The sequence below is a fragment of the Dipodomys merriami genome, unplaced genomic scaffold (genome assembly GCF_024711535.1).
Source record: "Dipodomys merriami isolate MVZ:Mamm:240054 unplaced genomic scaffold, mDipMer1.0.p SCAF_682, whole genome shotgun sequence".
Taxonomy (NCBI): Eukaryota; Metazoa; Chordata; class Mammalia; order Rodentia; family Heteromyidae; genus Dipodomys; species Dipodomys merriami.
Genome location: NW_027206271.1, coordinates 418,448 through 434,000, shown reverse-complemented (window position 1 = coordinate 434,000; position 15,553 = coordinate 418,448).

Sequence of the window (15,553 nt, the reverse complement as noted above, 5' to 3'; positions counted from 1 at the left end):
GTTCTATCCAGGAGCTGAAGAGTTGAACTTCAGTACCTAGGCTTAGAGTTCAGGTCCCATGACCAAACAAAACAACAACAACAACAACAATACACAGCCACTTGACTTGCTGCTCATTTTTCATCTCACTTTAGAATGATCAAAAACCATTGTTGGTGGGAATGTAAACTTTTTCAACTACACTGAAAAAAAAACCTCACAAAACAATTAGATCTACCTTGTGGTCCAGTACTACCTTTCTTGAACATTTATGCAAAAGACTAAATATCAGGATAAAGTAAGGCCACCTACACAACTATGTTCATTGTCAAGGTATAGATATAGCACAAATGCTTTCAATAGATGAATGGATCAAGAAAATATGGTATTTTTTGGATTTATTTATTTATTTTTAATTTAATTTAATTTATTTTTATCTTATTTATTGTGAAAATACCGTACAGAGGGGTTACAATTCCATGGGCAAATAATGAGTACATTAGTTATCAAGCATTGTAGCCTCCTCCTTTGTTTCGCCTTCCCATCTCTTCCCATCCTCTCCCCGCCCTCCCACCCAATCCTCCCCGCTACTGCCCCCCCACCACAAGTTATAAAGTTGATTTTTTGACATAATGACTTGTACATCTCATTGTTGCAATGGGTCCAACTGTATCCCTATTTAAACGATTTTTTTCCCTTCCCCCTCCACAAATTATACCGACATCAAATAAAGTGAAAGCAGGTGTTATACTGTGGGGGAGGGACCGACAAAGCAACAAAGAAATAATCTTATAAATGTGTTAGAAACAATCAATTGAAAGAAAAATACATTTGAACACATACCTTAGTGTTGGTGGGAGTGTAAACTTGTTCAACCACTTTGGAAAGTAGTATGGAGGTTCCTCAAAATACTCCACATAGAGCTCCCCTATGACCCAGTAATCATACTTTTGGGCACACAAATGTTTACAAATAAGGCCACACTAAAGCTACAGCACGACTATGTTTATTGCAGCACTATTTACTATAGCTAAGATATGGAACCAAACCAGATGCCCCTCAGTAGATGAATGGATCAAGAAAATGCGGAATATATACACAATGGAATTCTATGCCTCCATCAGAAAGAATGGCATTGCCCCATTTGTTAGGAAATAGAAAGGCTTGGAAAAAATTATATTAAGTGAAGTAGCCAGGCCCAAAGAAACATAGGTCCCATGGTTTCCCTTCTTTACAACAACTAGTTTATGTCTGAGACAAGCAGAAAAGGTCAGATAAGGTGATGTTAGGGAAATGAACACAGAGTAATTTTTCTCATCCATTAGAATATTGCATCATTTATAAAGAAATTGGTGGACCTGGAAAAAATTTTGTGAAGTCAGGATGTATGTTTTCTCTCATATGTGGAAGCTCGGTCTATATGTAAACATATATAGTGTTGTATGCACATATACATATATATATATATATATATATATATATATATATATATATATTCATGAAATACAATATATGTTGGAAAGAATTTAAATGGTGTAATCCTTTAGAAAATCTAACAGTACAATAAAATGTATATGAGGAAACTGACACTTGAAAAGCGGAAGGAGATGAATGAAATCACAATTTTCAACTCATACCCAATGAAACTAGGAAAATGGAGGGGAAGGAGTTGAGTTTCAGGGATGGGGAAGTTGATGAAAAATGTCACTGATTAGTATTCATTGTACTTACAATTAAAAATGCAATTAAAATAATTATACCTGAGCCTACCACCTATGATTTCCGTATTCACACTTCTGAGTAGCCATCCCCCTTCTAAACAACCATGAGCCAACTCATCTTACTTAGAAAGGGTACCACTTTGCTGTCTCTGAGAACCAAAGAATTGTGAGCAGATCAAATAAATGGTGTCCACATATGCCAAGCCATATAGGCCAGAAACCATGAAAATATTACAAGAAGTGGCAGAGGAAACACCATGGCTCCTAAAACACAGCTCCAAAGTTTCTAACTAAAGATCCAGAATCACAAGAAATCAAAGAAAAACTGGATAAACGGCATTGCATGAAACTTACAAGTTTCTGTCTGGCAAAGAATATAAGCTAAATACAAAACCCACAGAATGGGTAAAGAATTTTGTGAGCTATTCATCAGACAAGGACCTAATAGGAAAAATATAAATAGAGCACAAAAGATTACCCCCAATAAACCCTCAACATCCCAATTAATAAATGAGGTAGTGACCTAAAGACAGACTTCTCAGAGTAAGTACGATTGGCCAATCGACACATAAAGAAATGTTCAACATCTCTGAACATAAAGGAAATGTAAAACATTCAACACTGTAATTCCACTTCACTGCAGTAAGGAAGGCTAATAAAAACATGTAAAAGTGATTAGTAAATAATGCTGTTATGGGTGTGGCCAAAAGGGAACTCTATCACTGCTGGTGAGAATATAAATTGTTCAATCATTCTGGAGACTGAGATGTGAGTATTGTGGTTTGAAGTCAACTTTTGCAGAAAAGTCCATGTGTTTTTCATCTCCAATTGGCCATTAAAAAGACACAAGTAGAGCTGTGGTGCAAATGAGTAAAGTGGTAGCTTTCATTTCAAAATCTCAGGGACATTAACCACATCCTGCGTTGAAGCTCCAGTATTGGCTCTGTGTGCGTGCGTGGGTGCACTAGTGATTTTTTGACTGCATCAAATGTTTTGGTGTTTTTAAATTATTAAGAAACAAGGTTTAAATGTCCTGTGGTCTTTTTGAGTGTTTCTGTGTTTGTATGTAAGTGTCTATCTGGGGTAGTTGTGGGTTTGGGTGTGCACATCTGTATGTGCACTTACTTTTTATTATGCTTGTTCTCCACCTATTTTAACACAATTGTCAGGCTTGAAGGGTGGACACTACTGTTTAATATTATGACAATTTTCCAAGCATTTTTTTCAACAAATGATTATTTGAATTCTTTGCTGAAGGACAGAGAGGGAGGAGAAAGAGAAGGGGAGAAAAAGTGGAGTTCTATATCTAAGACTGAAACAGCCCATATTCCAGAACAAGGCTGCAGAACTAGGTATAAGCTAGATCCAGTGTTGTGCCATCGGTCATCTAGCTGTAAGAAAGCCCACATTTGGCCACAGGTGTGTATTGTAGGAAAAAAGAAATTTCAGTAAAAACATTCAAATAATCTGTAACACTTACACAAGTTCTGGACATCACTTCCTCTTGGGCTGCTGCTGTGCAAGCCCAATATTTGATCTGCAGCGAAACTTGGAAATACAAAAGTTAAAACCCAAAGTCTATTAAACTCTAGAAGGCCTGTGTAACTCCTTAGTCTTCATACCTGATACTGTGACTTAGTCGGAAACGCAGAGGGCAGATTTCCAGCTACTACAGACTTCTTCCTTAGTGAACAATGAGCTACCACCTTCAGTCATGTGGTTCCAGCACAGAATTGGCTCAGGTCTGTGAACCTGAGTATAGAAGTTTGAATCTCCATAGTGTGAATGAAAATTTGGCCTCCTATTAAGATAGTAGTTTGGGGGACCATGGGTAGCTATGGGCAAGCCTGTCCTTTGTGCACATTTGTTTTAGATACAGGGATACATAACTAACTAGTAGCAGTGATCACCCCAGGGTAGAGCAAAAGTGAAATAGTAGAGGGAAAAAGATCAAATTCATGCCATCTGCCATTTTATATTGCTTGAATTAACATGTTCTTCATGTATTTTAGTAATTCATGAATAAAAATTACATGAGAATTTTAAATTGCCTCTTTGCTTCTGACAAAAATTAAAAATGAATTTAAATAGAAAGGCAGTATGGTAAGAGCAGGGAAGAGGAATGGAGCAATGATCATGGGCATCTCCTGAGTTCCAATCTGGAGGCTTTATTTACCAACATTGTGGAATAAAATGAAACTATGTAACAAGACAGGCCTGAATATTTTTTTTCAGCAACAAGGCATCCCTATCTGCTTTCCTTAGCAACATGATAGCCCTGCCTGTCTTTCCTAATTTATGCCAGTGCCAAAGGGCTCAGTAGAACATGACTAAAGGAGGAAGTTAGAGCTGTCTTTGTATGATGAAAAAGAACAAACCATGGATATGTCTAGAAACCGAGAAAGCCTCTGGAACGTTGAACTGTTAAGCCTTTCAGGCACCGGTATTCCACAGAAACTAAACATTCAGAGAGAAAACCAAGATGTGCTCTGAGTTATGTGGATTGCCTTACTCAAAGAAAGACCTCCCAATGAAACAATCCTCCCTGCCTACACAGCCCTTCAGAGTGAGGCTCATGGAATAAAAGAAACACTAAACTTTTCTACCTGCCAGAAACCAGCCCAAACCCTGCGGGTACCAGGACAGCAGGGAGGGAGGGCTCAGCCCTGTTGCAAACCAAGCATGAAGCTCAGAGGACCACATTTAATCTCATAATGTACTCAGACCTCCTAAAGCTCCACCAGCTTCCAGGAGGTGTCTACAGCCCTTCAAAATGATCAAGCTGTGATGCCCAGCTCTAAAGCCCTAAATCTACACACAGTATTAGCCTTATTTATTGACATACAAGCCAAATAGGGCTCTCTGATAAATTTCCTAAAACCACTGGGCTTCGTGCCAGCATCCAGTCATTTGTCTCCTGGTGACAAAGCCTCTAGATCATTCAAGACAGAAGCAGCCATGACCTCAACTCCACCTGCCATGGGCAGTTCAGCAAAACTTACTCTTTTGCTCCCTCAGCGATTGGTTTAATTTTGTGACAACTTCATCATCACTGTCTCCTAATATCACTGCCTCCAAGGGGTGAACTGCCCCACCAAACCAAACAGTCAAACAATCTGGAGGTGTTCTCTTTGAGCAGGACAGACCAGCCTTTCCATGAGCCCATTTCCAGGGGCTCCCCTTCCCCTAGATGCCTTGAAAGGGACATCTGCTCTCTCCAGAAGCAGGCCTGCCACTCTTCCCAGACCCACACTGACCACAACAACCTCTTGCCAGCTGGACATTTCATGTCCAAGTTGGGACAGCTGCTGTCTCCAAGTTCTATGGTTGAGGAGATGCTAGGCAGGTTCTTGTGCCAGTAGGTTGGGGACTCTGCAAAGCCATCCAGCAAGGTTTCACCTACCAGCCTGCCCAGTGTGCAGCTCACCAACCCTGGTGTCTGCTTGGGCTCTGGCTTCCCTGGATCTGCAGTGTTAGGGAACCTTCACATTCCCTCTGCCAGAGAAAGCATTTAATTGCTCACAAACAACACCAAATGATCCTGGTCCATCTACTGCAGTCTTAAGCAGTTTCCTCCCAATAGCATGGGACTCTCTGGTGCAACCAGTTTCAGAGGGATATTTCTGGGTAGTAAGTAAATCTAGCTTTTCTTTTGGAAGCCAGCAGACTACTAATATAGGCTCATCATCTGCCCCCTGCCAACCTGGAAAATTCTGCCCCTCCCAACTCCATTGCCCACCCTGTGTTTAGGGTCCTCCTAAGCTCAGCTTCTCCTACTGGACCTGCCCATTTATTCTGAAAAGTGCCCAGAGAAAACTGTGGCATCTGTTGTGCCCCAGAAGCCAGGCTACAGTGAGGCTTCTGCAGCTGTCAGCTTTGCTCCAAGCATAGCCACCAACAGGGGAACACCCCCAAGCTCCACTGCAGACCTCCAATGGGCAAAAAAAAGAGGCTGTGCTTGTGCCGCCCACAGTCATCTTTCATCAGACCTGGCACAGTGGCATCCGTTAAGGCGACCCCTGTAGGTTCAGGGACTCTGACATCAAGACAGAGGCAGGCAGGTGCACCCATGCAGGCTGATTTTGGAGCAGCCCCTCTTCCAGGTGCAGGCCTGGTGGCCATTGAAGCAGAACATGACATTGCAAAAGGTAACAGCATACACTAGAACATAAGCAATGGCCCTGTGCTCAGAAACCTGAGAGAGGCAGGAAATCAGGAAATCTGCTTACTCTAACTCAGATGGAGTAGCTACGATCAGCCTAAACTTCCTACCATAAATAATCACAAAACTGGGAGCTATGTGAAAATAAATATATATTTATAAATGTATGTATGAAATAAATATGTAGGCATATATGTGTATTCCATATACAATGTGAATATGTAATGTATGTATATTGTATAATGATTATATGTATTATATAAACATTTATATTTATATTTATAATGTTTATATCTTTAATATAAAAAGAGGAAAAAAAGAAATACAGAATAATTGAAGGAATAATAACCAATACCTTCCCAATTTTCATTGAAAGCATGAACACTTCTATGCAGGAATCTACCCGATCAAAAAGTCAATTAACATAATTATACAGTTCCACACTAAGACACATTCTAATTAAACAGAGACAGAAAACCTCCCAAAGCGCAGAGACACAACTTATCACACACAAGTGATCTTCAATGATATTATGACAAATTTCTCATCAGAAACTAGATTAATTGGTAGACAGCAAGGGTATCAAATGTAAAGTGCTAAAAGGACATATCTAAAACCTACCTTTCTAACAAATATATTTCCTCCAAATGTAAGAGATGAGCTAAGTACCTACCAATGGCCCAGGCCTATAATCCTAACTACTCAGGAAGGTGAATTGTGAGGATGGTGGCTCAAAGCCAGCCTGGTACTTGTCCCTTTAAAGGAAGTTGTAGGACACAGCTGACATTGACAAGGAGGGAGGCCTTTGTGCAGTGCCATTGCTGGAAAAAGATATAGGATAAAGTGGCCATCAAGAATGGAGGCTATTAGCTAGTGTCTCCAGAGAAGCAATTTAGAAGAAGTAAGATGCAGTAGTTCTCTAGAAAATCAGAGGATTTTGACCACTGTCCTAGTGGTTTCAGAAATGCCATGCTAATGACCAGAGCAACCTCAAGCTCACCTGGAGTCCTTTGAGGCTTAAGAGTTAGTGTCAAGGCTGGCAGGCTATGATTGGTCCACTTTTTCTCTGACCTCAGACTCTGATTGGTCCATTTCCTTCATGATATCACTATGCCTGGTTCTGATTTCTCCATTGTGTGATGTCATGCAGGATATATAGGAAGCCACTGTGTTCCAACCTATGCCAATTAATAGAGTTGGGAGTTCTTGCTTGTTGACACGCTTGACTGAATCAAAGCTAAATGAATGTTTTGGTTACAGGGTCTGGTTGTCATTTGGATTTTGGTATTTCTTTTTACATTTTCTGGCTTTTACATTATTTTATTTAGTTTATTTTAGCAAGATTTGCTACCTGTCATCAAAGCAGAATGATGGAAGAACACAAAGTATCATCCTCAAGCTCCTTGAAGAAGGAGATCATCAACCAATACCAGATAAAAGAGCTCATGACAAAGTTCCCTATGGACAAGAGAAACTGGCCCATCCCCACCTCACCGACAAGGATGTGGCATTTAAAATACTCTGGAAGTTAGAGTCCTCATCATCTGCTAAAGAATGAGGTGGACATTTTTAAGAAGGCATGGCAAAAACACATCATCATGTTGTACCAGGTTATGGAGAAGGAAGGGTTTGTGTATTTCATCATGGAACTGGCCACTAGGTGATACCTCCTGGAGTGGATCTTAAAATCCTGCCACCTATATGAGGATGAAGCCAGGAGGCTCGTCACACAAAATTTAAGTGCTGTTCACACCAAAATAGAATCACACACCGAGACCTTAAGACTAACAACATCCTCTTGGACACCAAAGGCAATATCAAGGTCAGTGGATTTGTTGTAAGCATCTGGTTCACCCCTGGTCAGTTGTTAATGAATGTATGTGCAGCTGTGCTATTCCATTCCCCTGAAATGTTCCTGGAAGAAAGAAATGATGGCCGGTTACAGGTGTCTCAGGCCTGTAATCCTAGCTATTCAGGAGACTGAAATATGAGGATCAGAGTTCAAAGCCAGCCCAGGCTGGCACTACCCTCTGAACAGACTCATACTGATACCAAAGACTAATTTGAGGAGGAGATAGGAGAGGATAGAGGTGGCTAGCAAAATAGCTACCACTCTTCTCAGAACAAACTGCTGATTGTGGGCCCAGGAACAGAGCAGTTCCAGACAAAGGGGAGGAAAGCCCTAGAGATACCAAAGACAACCTAACTTGAATACCAGAAGGCTGTAATTGGGAGAGATTTGTAGGGGGTCTACTAAAAATAAAAGAGTTGTAAGTGGTATCCATGAATGGAGATCAAAATACTGTTTGCCCAGGAACGCCCTCAGTCCAGCCCAGAAGACAGGTGCAACAACTGCCTTATGTTGCTTCAAGAGGGATCCCAGCCAAGGGGCACCAAGTACTGCACTGATAAACTGCCATTGTAGTTAATAAATCATGTAATTTTTGTGCATTGTATCAGTTCCTTGCACATGCAAAACTGCTTTAATTACAATTGAACTACACCTTTTTCTTTAAAATGTAGTTTGATTTATTTTATTCTATGTTATTCTTTAACATGCAGTCTCATTATGTAGCCAAGACTGATCTTAATTTCAAAATTCTACTGCCTAGTCTCCCAAGTGTTTGGATTACTGGTGTGTACCACCATGTCATACATCATACTATTATCTGCACCTTTCCATATGTTTTAACACTTTATTTTATCCCTTGGCAGTACTGGGGTTTTGATTCAGAAGCTGGTGCTTGGCAAGCAAGTGCATTACCCCTTGAACCCTGCCCACAGTCTTTACTCTTCATTTTACTTGAGATGAGCTCTTATTGTATTACTTTGCTTCGTTCATTATCAGACTGTGATTGTAATGTATTTTTCTGCTGGGAAGCTAACATCTACCTTAGATAGTTCAAACCCGTTTGTCTTTTTATATTTTTTGTAAATATAATTTTTCTTATTATAAAGATGGTACACAGAATGGTTACAGTTTTATGTCATTTTAAAATTCAAAGTGTTATTTTAAAAGAGTTACCATGCATATAATAACTAAAATTTATCTCTAGAAAAAAAATGATTACCAGAATAAATATTTTTGGAGGCTAAGTCAGGGGCATTTGGTATAACTTCAGCTCTAGACAATGCTACATACTTCTAGGCCTGCATGACCTAAATAAAACCAAGTTTAAGTAAAAAATGATCCTTTAGCGCACAGCTGTAGAAGATTTGAAATATTTTTGTACATTTTATTGAGCATTTGTACATTTTTGTGTTGATGTAAAGTGATATAGCAATTATGGTAGAATTTGACACATTCTTCTTACATAGGATAGCATTGCCACATGACCCAGCAACTCCATTACTCATTGCATACCCAGAAGAAATGAAAACAAAAACTAATAGCTCATATGCCAATGATAACTTCAGCAATGTTCACAATAGGAGTTGGAAATACCTGGAGTGTCTATCAGATGAATAGGTTTATAAAATATAAGGTATGCATAAAATATGACTCATCCAAAAAAGGCTGCATTTAATATATGTCTGTCATGGATGGACACAAAAATAACCTCTTTATGTGAAATATATTGACTAAACTATTTCATAAGAGAAAATGGAAGGTTAAAATTTTCTGGGGCATGTCATTTGGGGTGATTATTGCTCAATGATTGTGTGGATTCCATCAGTATTGAAAAGAAAGTTCACAAACCGAGGTAATGGTTACAAAGTAGTATGGATATAATTAATGTAACTGAATTTTATACCTGCCTAGCAAGCATAAGGCCCTGCTTTCAACCCCCTGCATACGAAAAAAAATAAAAATAAAAACCCTAAGTCTTCCTTCTTTTACCTACCTTGAGTGTTAGGTGCTCTTCTATTGTTATGATTGTATTCCTCAGAGGATCTCTGGTGGATCTCTGATGTTTCTTCATGCTTTTACACATAATCCATCATTTCAATATTGATGTTGAGTTTTAAAGGCTAATTTGTGTATTAAAATGAGGGCAATGCATGCAGTTATAACTCAAGACGCTAAAGTAGGAATATCCCTATTTAGTCAAGGCTGCATAGAGAGGTCATTTCTAAATCCCCATACTATATGCTGAAAATGGAGGGCAATTGTTTGTGAACAATTACAAGTGAGAGATCTGAGTGAGAGATCACAGTAGATTTTGGTCATTTCAGTTTGTATTTAATATTTACATGAATTTATAAAATTTTCTTTTTCCCCTTACTCTCACTATGTCATTTGGAAACTTTGTAGTTTGTTTTGGCTTGCTGCATGTAAAAGAAACATAGTTTTCCTTTGTATCATATTAAACATTTTTTTCTGTATTACAATTTATTATTTTTGAAAATATTTGTGTTTCTTTTTTCTCCAACTAGGGACTGGCCAATGTTTGAGATTTTGCTCCGTTCTGCCAATTGAGCCACAGCTCAAATTGCAGCTTCTTTCTTTTTTGAATAGTCTCATGCAAATCCCAGCAAACTAAGGAGGCTGAAATCTGAGGATCTTGGTTTGAAGCCAGTCTGAGCAGCAAAGTCTGGGGTTCCTTTACTTTTTTTCTATTGGTTGTGGGACCTGAACTCTGGCGCTGTCCCTCAGCATTCCAGCTTAAGGTTAGCACTCTATCGCTTGAGATGCAAAACCATTTCTGGCTTTTTCTGCTTATGTGGTTCTGAGGAAACAAACCCAGGGCCTCACGCATCAAGGCAAACTCTCTACGACTAAGCCAACTTCTGAGCCTGAGTCTGGGATTCTTATCTCTATTTAATCACCAAAAAGCTGGGGGTGGTAGAACCCTAGCCTTGAGAAAAACTGGGCAAGTTCAAGCCCTAGTGCTGGTAATTACACAATTACTGGTTATTACACACAGCTACGACTGGCTTTGACTGCCGCCCTTAGAATTTGCCTCTTGGGTAACTAGGTTTACAGGCCTGAGCAACCAGCCTCTGACTTATTTTAATATATTTAATCTGGTATTGTCTTCAACCACAATGCTTTTTTATTGTGGTCAGTAGCCCCGATCTCTGAGCCTCATTGCTATTTCTTACCTATTTTTAAGGAGGGTAGGGGTTGAACTCTGGACCTGAATACTGTCTTTGAATTCTTCAGCTTAAGGCCAATGCTGTACCATTTCAGCCACTGTGCCACTTCTAGTTCTCTGGTGGTTAAATGGAGATAAGAGTCTCATGGACTTTCCTTCCCAGGATGGCTTTAAACCATGATCTTCATATCTCAGCCTCTTGAGTAGCTAGGATTACAGGCTAGAGCGACCAGCGCCCATCTATTTCTGAGCCGTTTAACACAACGATGATGTTTTACATCTTCAACCACAGCTCCACTTCTAGTTTTTTTCTGGCTTATTGGACCTAAGATTCTAATGTACTTTTCTGGTTAGTGTGGCTTCAAACCATGATCCTCAGATTTCAGCTTCCTTAGGTGCTCCGATTATACAGATGAACCACAAACCCATTGCTCATTTAAAAATGTTAATATTTTCTTTTTTCCACTTTTTCTTTTTAAAAATGTCCTTGTTTTTTATTTCTGTATATGTGTAGTCCTGGATGCAATGCCAGAGTTTTTTCTTCAAGACTAGCGGCTTACAACATGAGCCAAATTATAGCTTTTGGCTATACTTGTTTTGTCTTGGTGCTTGAACTAAGGCCCTGGGTGATATCCTAGAAAGTGATTGCCCAGTTTGCCACTTGAGTCACAGCTGAACTCCAGTTTTTTTTTAATTCTTGGCAGTTAATAGGAGATAAGACTCTTATGCCAAGCCGAGCATGAAACAGTTGGCTGAAATCTGAAGATCATGGTTCAAAGCCAACCAGGGCAGGAAAGTCCAAGAGAATCCTAGCTCCCATTAATCAATGAAAAGCTGGAAGAGGTGGAGCTCTATCCTGAACAAAACAGCACACAGATGCACACACAAAGAAAGCCTCATGGACTTTCTTTTATGGGCTAGTTTTGAACCATGATCCTCAGATTTCAGCCTTTATTCATCCTCTCTCCTTTGAAAATTTTATTGGTCCTGTGGCTTGACCTCTGACTCTGGGGCCTATATCTAAGCTTTCACACTTAAGGCTGGTGCTATTACCACCTCAGCCACAGCTCATGGTTTTGTGCTTTGTAGCTGGAGATAAGAGGCTCAAGCATGTTCCTGCCCAGGTTGACTTGACACTGCAATCATCAGATGTCAGCCTCTTGTATAATTAGGATTACACACATGACTAGCAACATTTGGGTCATTTAAAAATTTAATATGTGCTTGTTTCCACATTCTTTTCTTTTTTTCATTTTTTTTTGTCCTGTGAGTAGAAATTGAAGCTCATCTCAGGGCACACATTGGACTAACCATAACATATGGCTTTTGGGGAGAGGTTAATTGAAGAGAAGAAAATCATGTAGATTCAGGAGGCTGAAAATTGAGAAAAGTTCTTAACAATCTTTTATCCAATTATCCACTAAAAATCTTAGATTATTATATCATTGAGCAAAATAGTGCAAGGTCAAGCTCCAGGATTTACACAGAGAGAGAGAGAGACAGAGACAGAGAGAGACAGAGACAGACAGAGAAAGACAGAGACAGAGACAGAGACAGCAAGATTTTATAAACTCACATACCTGAGCTGAGTGTTAAACAGTATCCTCAAATTTCAGCCTGAGTATCTAGAATTACAGATATGAACCACCAATATTTGGTTCACTGAAACCTCTGTTATTGCCTCTTTCTTCTCTTCTACCCTTCTTTTCATTTATTTCATTATTTGTGTGTGTATTGGTCCTGGAACTAAACTCATGCAAGGCTTTGCGTGATTCAGGCGGCTGAAATCTGTCCATCATAGTTTGAAAGCAGCCTGAGCAGGAAAGTCCCTGAAACACTTATCTCCATTCAATAAACAAAACCTATCCCCAGTGTGGCCACCACATGCAAAACAGTCTCCTGGAATTTCTTGACTGGGTTTGACTTTACACTGGATCTTATATTTCAGCCTCCTGTATTTCTAGAATTACAGACATGAGACAACAGTGCCAGGTTCTCTGCGTCTAACCATTTAATTTTTTTATTGTGATCTTAAGGCTGGATCTCTGAGCAAGGGCACTCTTTCATAGTTTTTTTTCGCTCCAGGGTGGTGTTTTACAACTACAATCACAGTTTCATATCTGGCTTTTTTTTTGTTGGTTAATTGGAGACTTATGTACATCTCTGCCCAGGCTGGCTATGAACAACAAACTTCAGATTTCAGCAGCATTCTGAGTCACTAGCACCCACCAAAAATTCAGGGCTCATTTTGAAATTTTAATTGGATTTTCTCACAACATTTTTTCTTCTTTTTCCTAGTCCTGGGGCTTGACCTCAGGGCGTGGGTACTGTCCTGAACTTACTTTACTCAAGGAAAGAACTCTACTACTTGAGCCACAGTGCCACTTTCAGCTTTTTCTACTTATGAGCTACTGAGGAAACAAACCCAGGGATTCAAACATGCTAGGCAAGCACTCTATCACTAAGCCATATTCCTAGCAATTCTTATACTTTTTTATTTGTATTTTTATTTCCTTGTGTATGGTGATCTTGGGTCTACAAAATAGCCCAGGTGCTGTTCCGCTGTTGTTTAATCATGATTAACACACTAAGTCATGAGCCATAGCAAAACTTGTGGCTATTCTTTTGATGCTGTTTTGTTTTAAATAGCTATTTAGAGTTGAGTATATGAATTCTCCTACCTGGACTGGCTTTCAACTGTGCTTCTCATATTTGAACCTCATGAGTAGCTACCATCACAGGTGTGTGCCTCCTATGATTGGCTCATTTTAAACTCTGAAATTGACTCTTTCTTCTCCCACCCTTCTCTATATTTATTTATTTTATTCTTTGTAAGTGTGTTAGTCCTGAAGTTAATATCAAAGTCTGGGTGCTGTCCCAGAAATTATTTTCTCATTTCTGCCACTGGAGCCACAGCTCAATCACCAGGTTTTATTCTTCTTCCTTTTGATGGTTAATTGTAAATCCCAGCAAGACTCAAGAGGCTGAAACCTGAGTACCAAGTGTGAAGCCATCATGGGCAAGAAAATCCTTGAGAATTTCATCAACTAATATGAAGCTGGGAGTGGTAGAGCTTCTAAACAAATTCAAGTCCCAGGTTTTCACACATACAGAAAACAAGCCCCATGGACTTTTCTGATTGGTCTGGCCTTTAAATAGTATCTTCAGACTTCAGCCTCCTGAAAGCTAAAATTATAAGCATGAACCACCAGCCCCAGGCTTATTTTTGAATATCAAATGGTCATTTCTTCTGTCCTTTCAGTTTTCTTTTTGGTCGACTTTGGGCTGAATTATGGACCAGGGAACTGTTTCCCAGGTTTTTCACCAAATTTCAGTACTTTACAACTACGATCACACCTTCATTTCCAACTTTTGCTGGGTAGTTGGAGATAAGAATTTCAATCCCTTGTGTGTGTGTGTGTGTGTGTGTGTGTGTGTGTGTGTGTGTGTGTGTGTGTGTGTGTGTGTGTGTGTGTGTGTGTTTGTGTGTTCACGGAAATTGGTCATGGTGGTTTCTTTAGTACTGAGGGTGAATCTTCCTGGATAATCTGTATTCTTAATTCCTTTAACTCAAAAAAAATTGCTTCTGTAGGTGCTAGTGAGTTACAGCTGTAATCCTAGCTCCTGAGAATGCTGAGATTTGAGGATCATATTTTGAAGCCAGGTGAACCAGGCAAAGTCCATGACACTCTTATCTTCCTTTAAACACCAAAAAATCAGAAGTGGAACTGTGGCTTAAGTAATAGAGTACTAGCCTTGAAGAAAACAAATAGGAATAACAACTGGGCTCTGATCAAGTTTCAGGACCAGCCCTCACACAAAATCTCCAGATAACACGTGTGCTATTGCAAGACACAATTATACTTAATGAATTATCTCTACAGGACAGTTGCAATAAAAAGTTTAGGTATTACTTCATAAGATATGTTCTTTCTAGATCATCTTTTCCCCCCTTTGGTTCTCTGAGAATGATGTCTTGATTATGAAATAGAGGAGGAAATATTGAGTGATGAATTTGACCTCTGGATCCCTCCCTCATCCATTATTGACATGTTCTCTCTCTTATTTTTTGGCAGTCCTGGGGAATGAACCAAGGGCCTGGGCACTGTTACTGAGCTTCTTTTTTCTCAAGGCTGTCACCCTCCCAATTGAGGCACAACACCACTTCCAGCCTTTTCTCTTCATTTAGTACTGAGAAATTGAACCCTGGACTTCATGCGTGCTAGGCAAGCACTCTACCACTAAGCCACATTCCCAGCCACACGTTCTCTTTTAAAAATATGTGTAACCTATTTACCTCTGTCCCATCTCTGAAGTCACTCCCAATTGCCTTTCATTCACTCTAACTGGCAAATTATTTTCTACTCTATGCAAAGTATTATCTTTCATTTTCTTAAACTGCACACTTGATCAGCTAAACTCAAACAATTCAATACTACAAGTTTCTGAAATTGAGGACACTTACAATAATAAATAGCTAATAATAAATAGCTAATAATCTACTTAAGTCAATGCATAACAACCCAGACACTTGAAAAGTCTTTTATTTTCCAATATGAGTGGCATCCAACCCCACAATATGCTCTGGTAGATAACAAAATTAAAGTCTACAGATGTAATTATTTCGCACAAGAGTTGGTTATGAGATACTT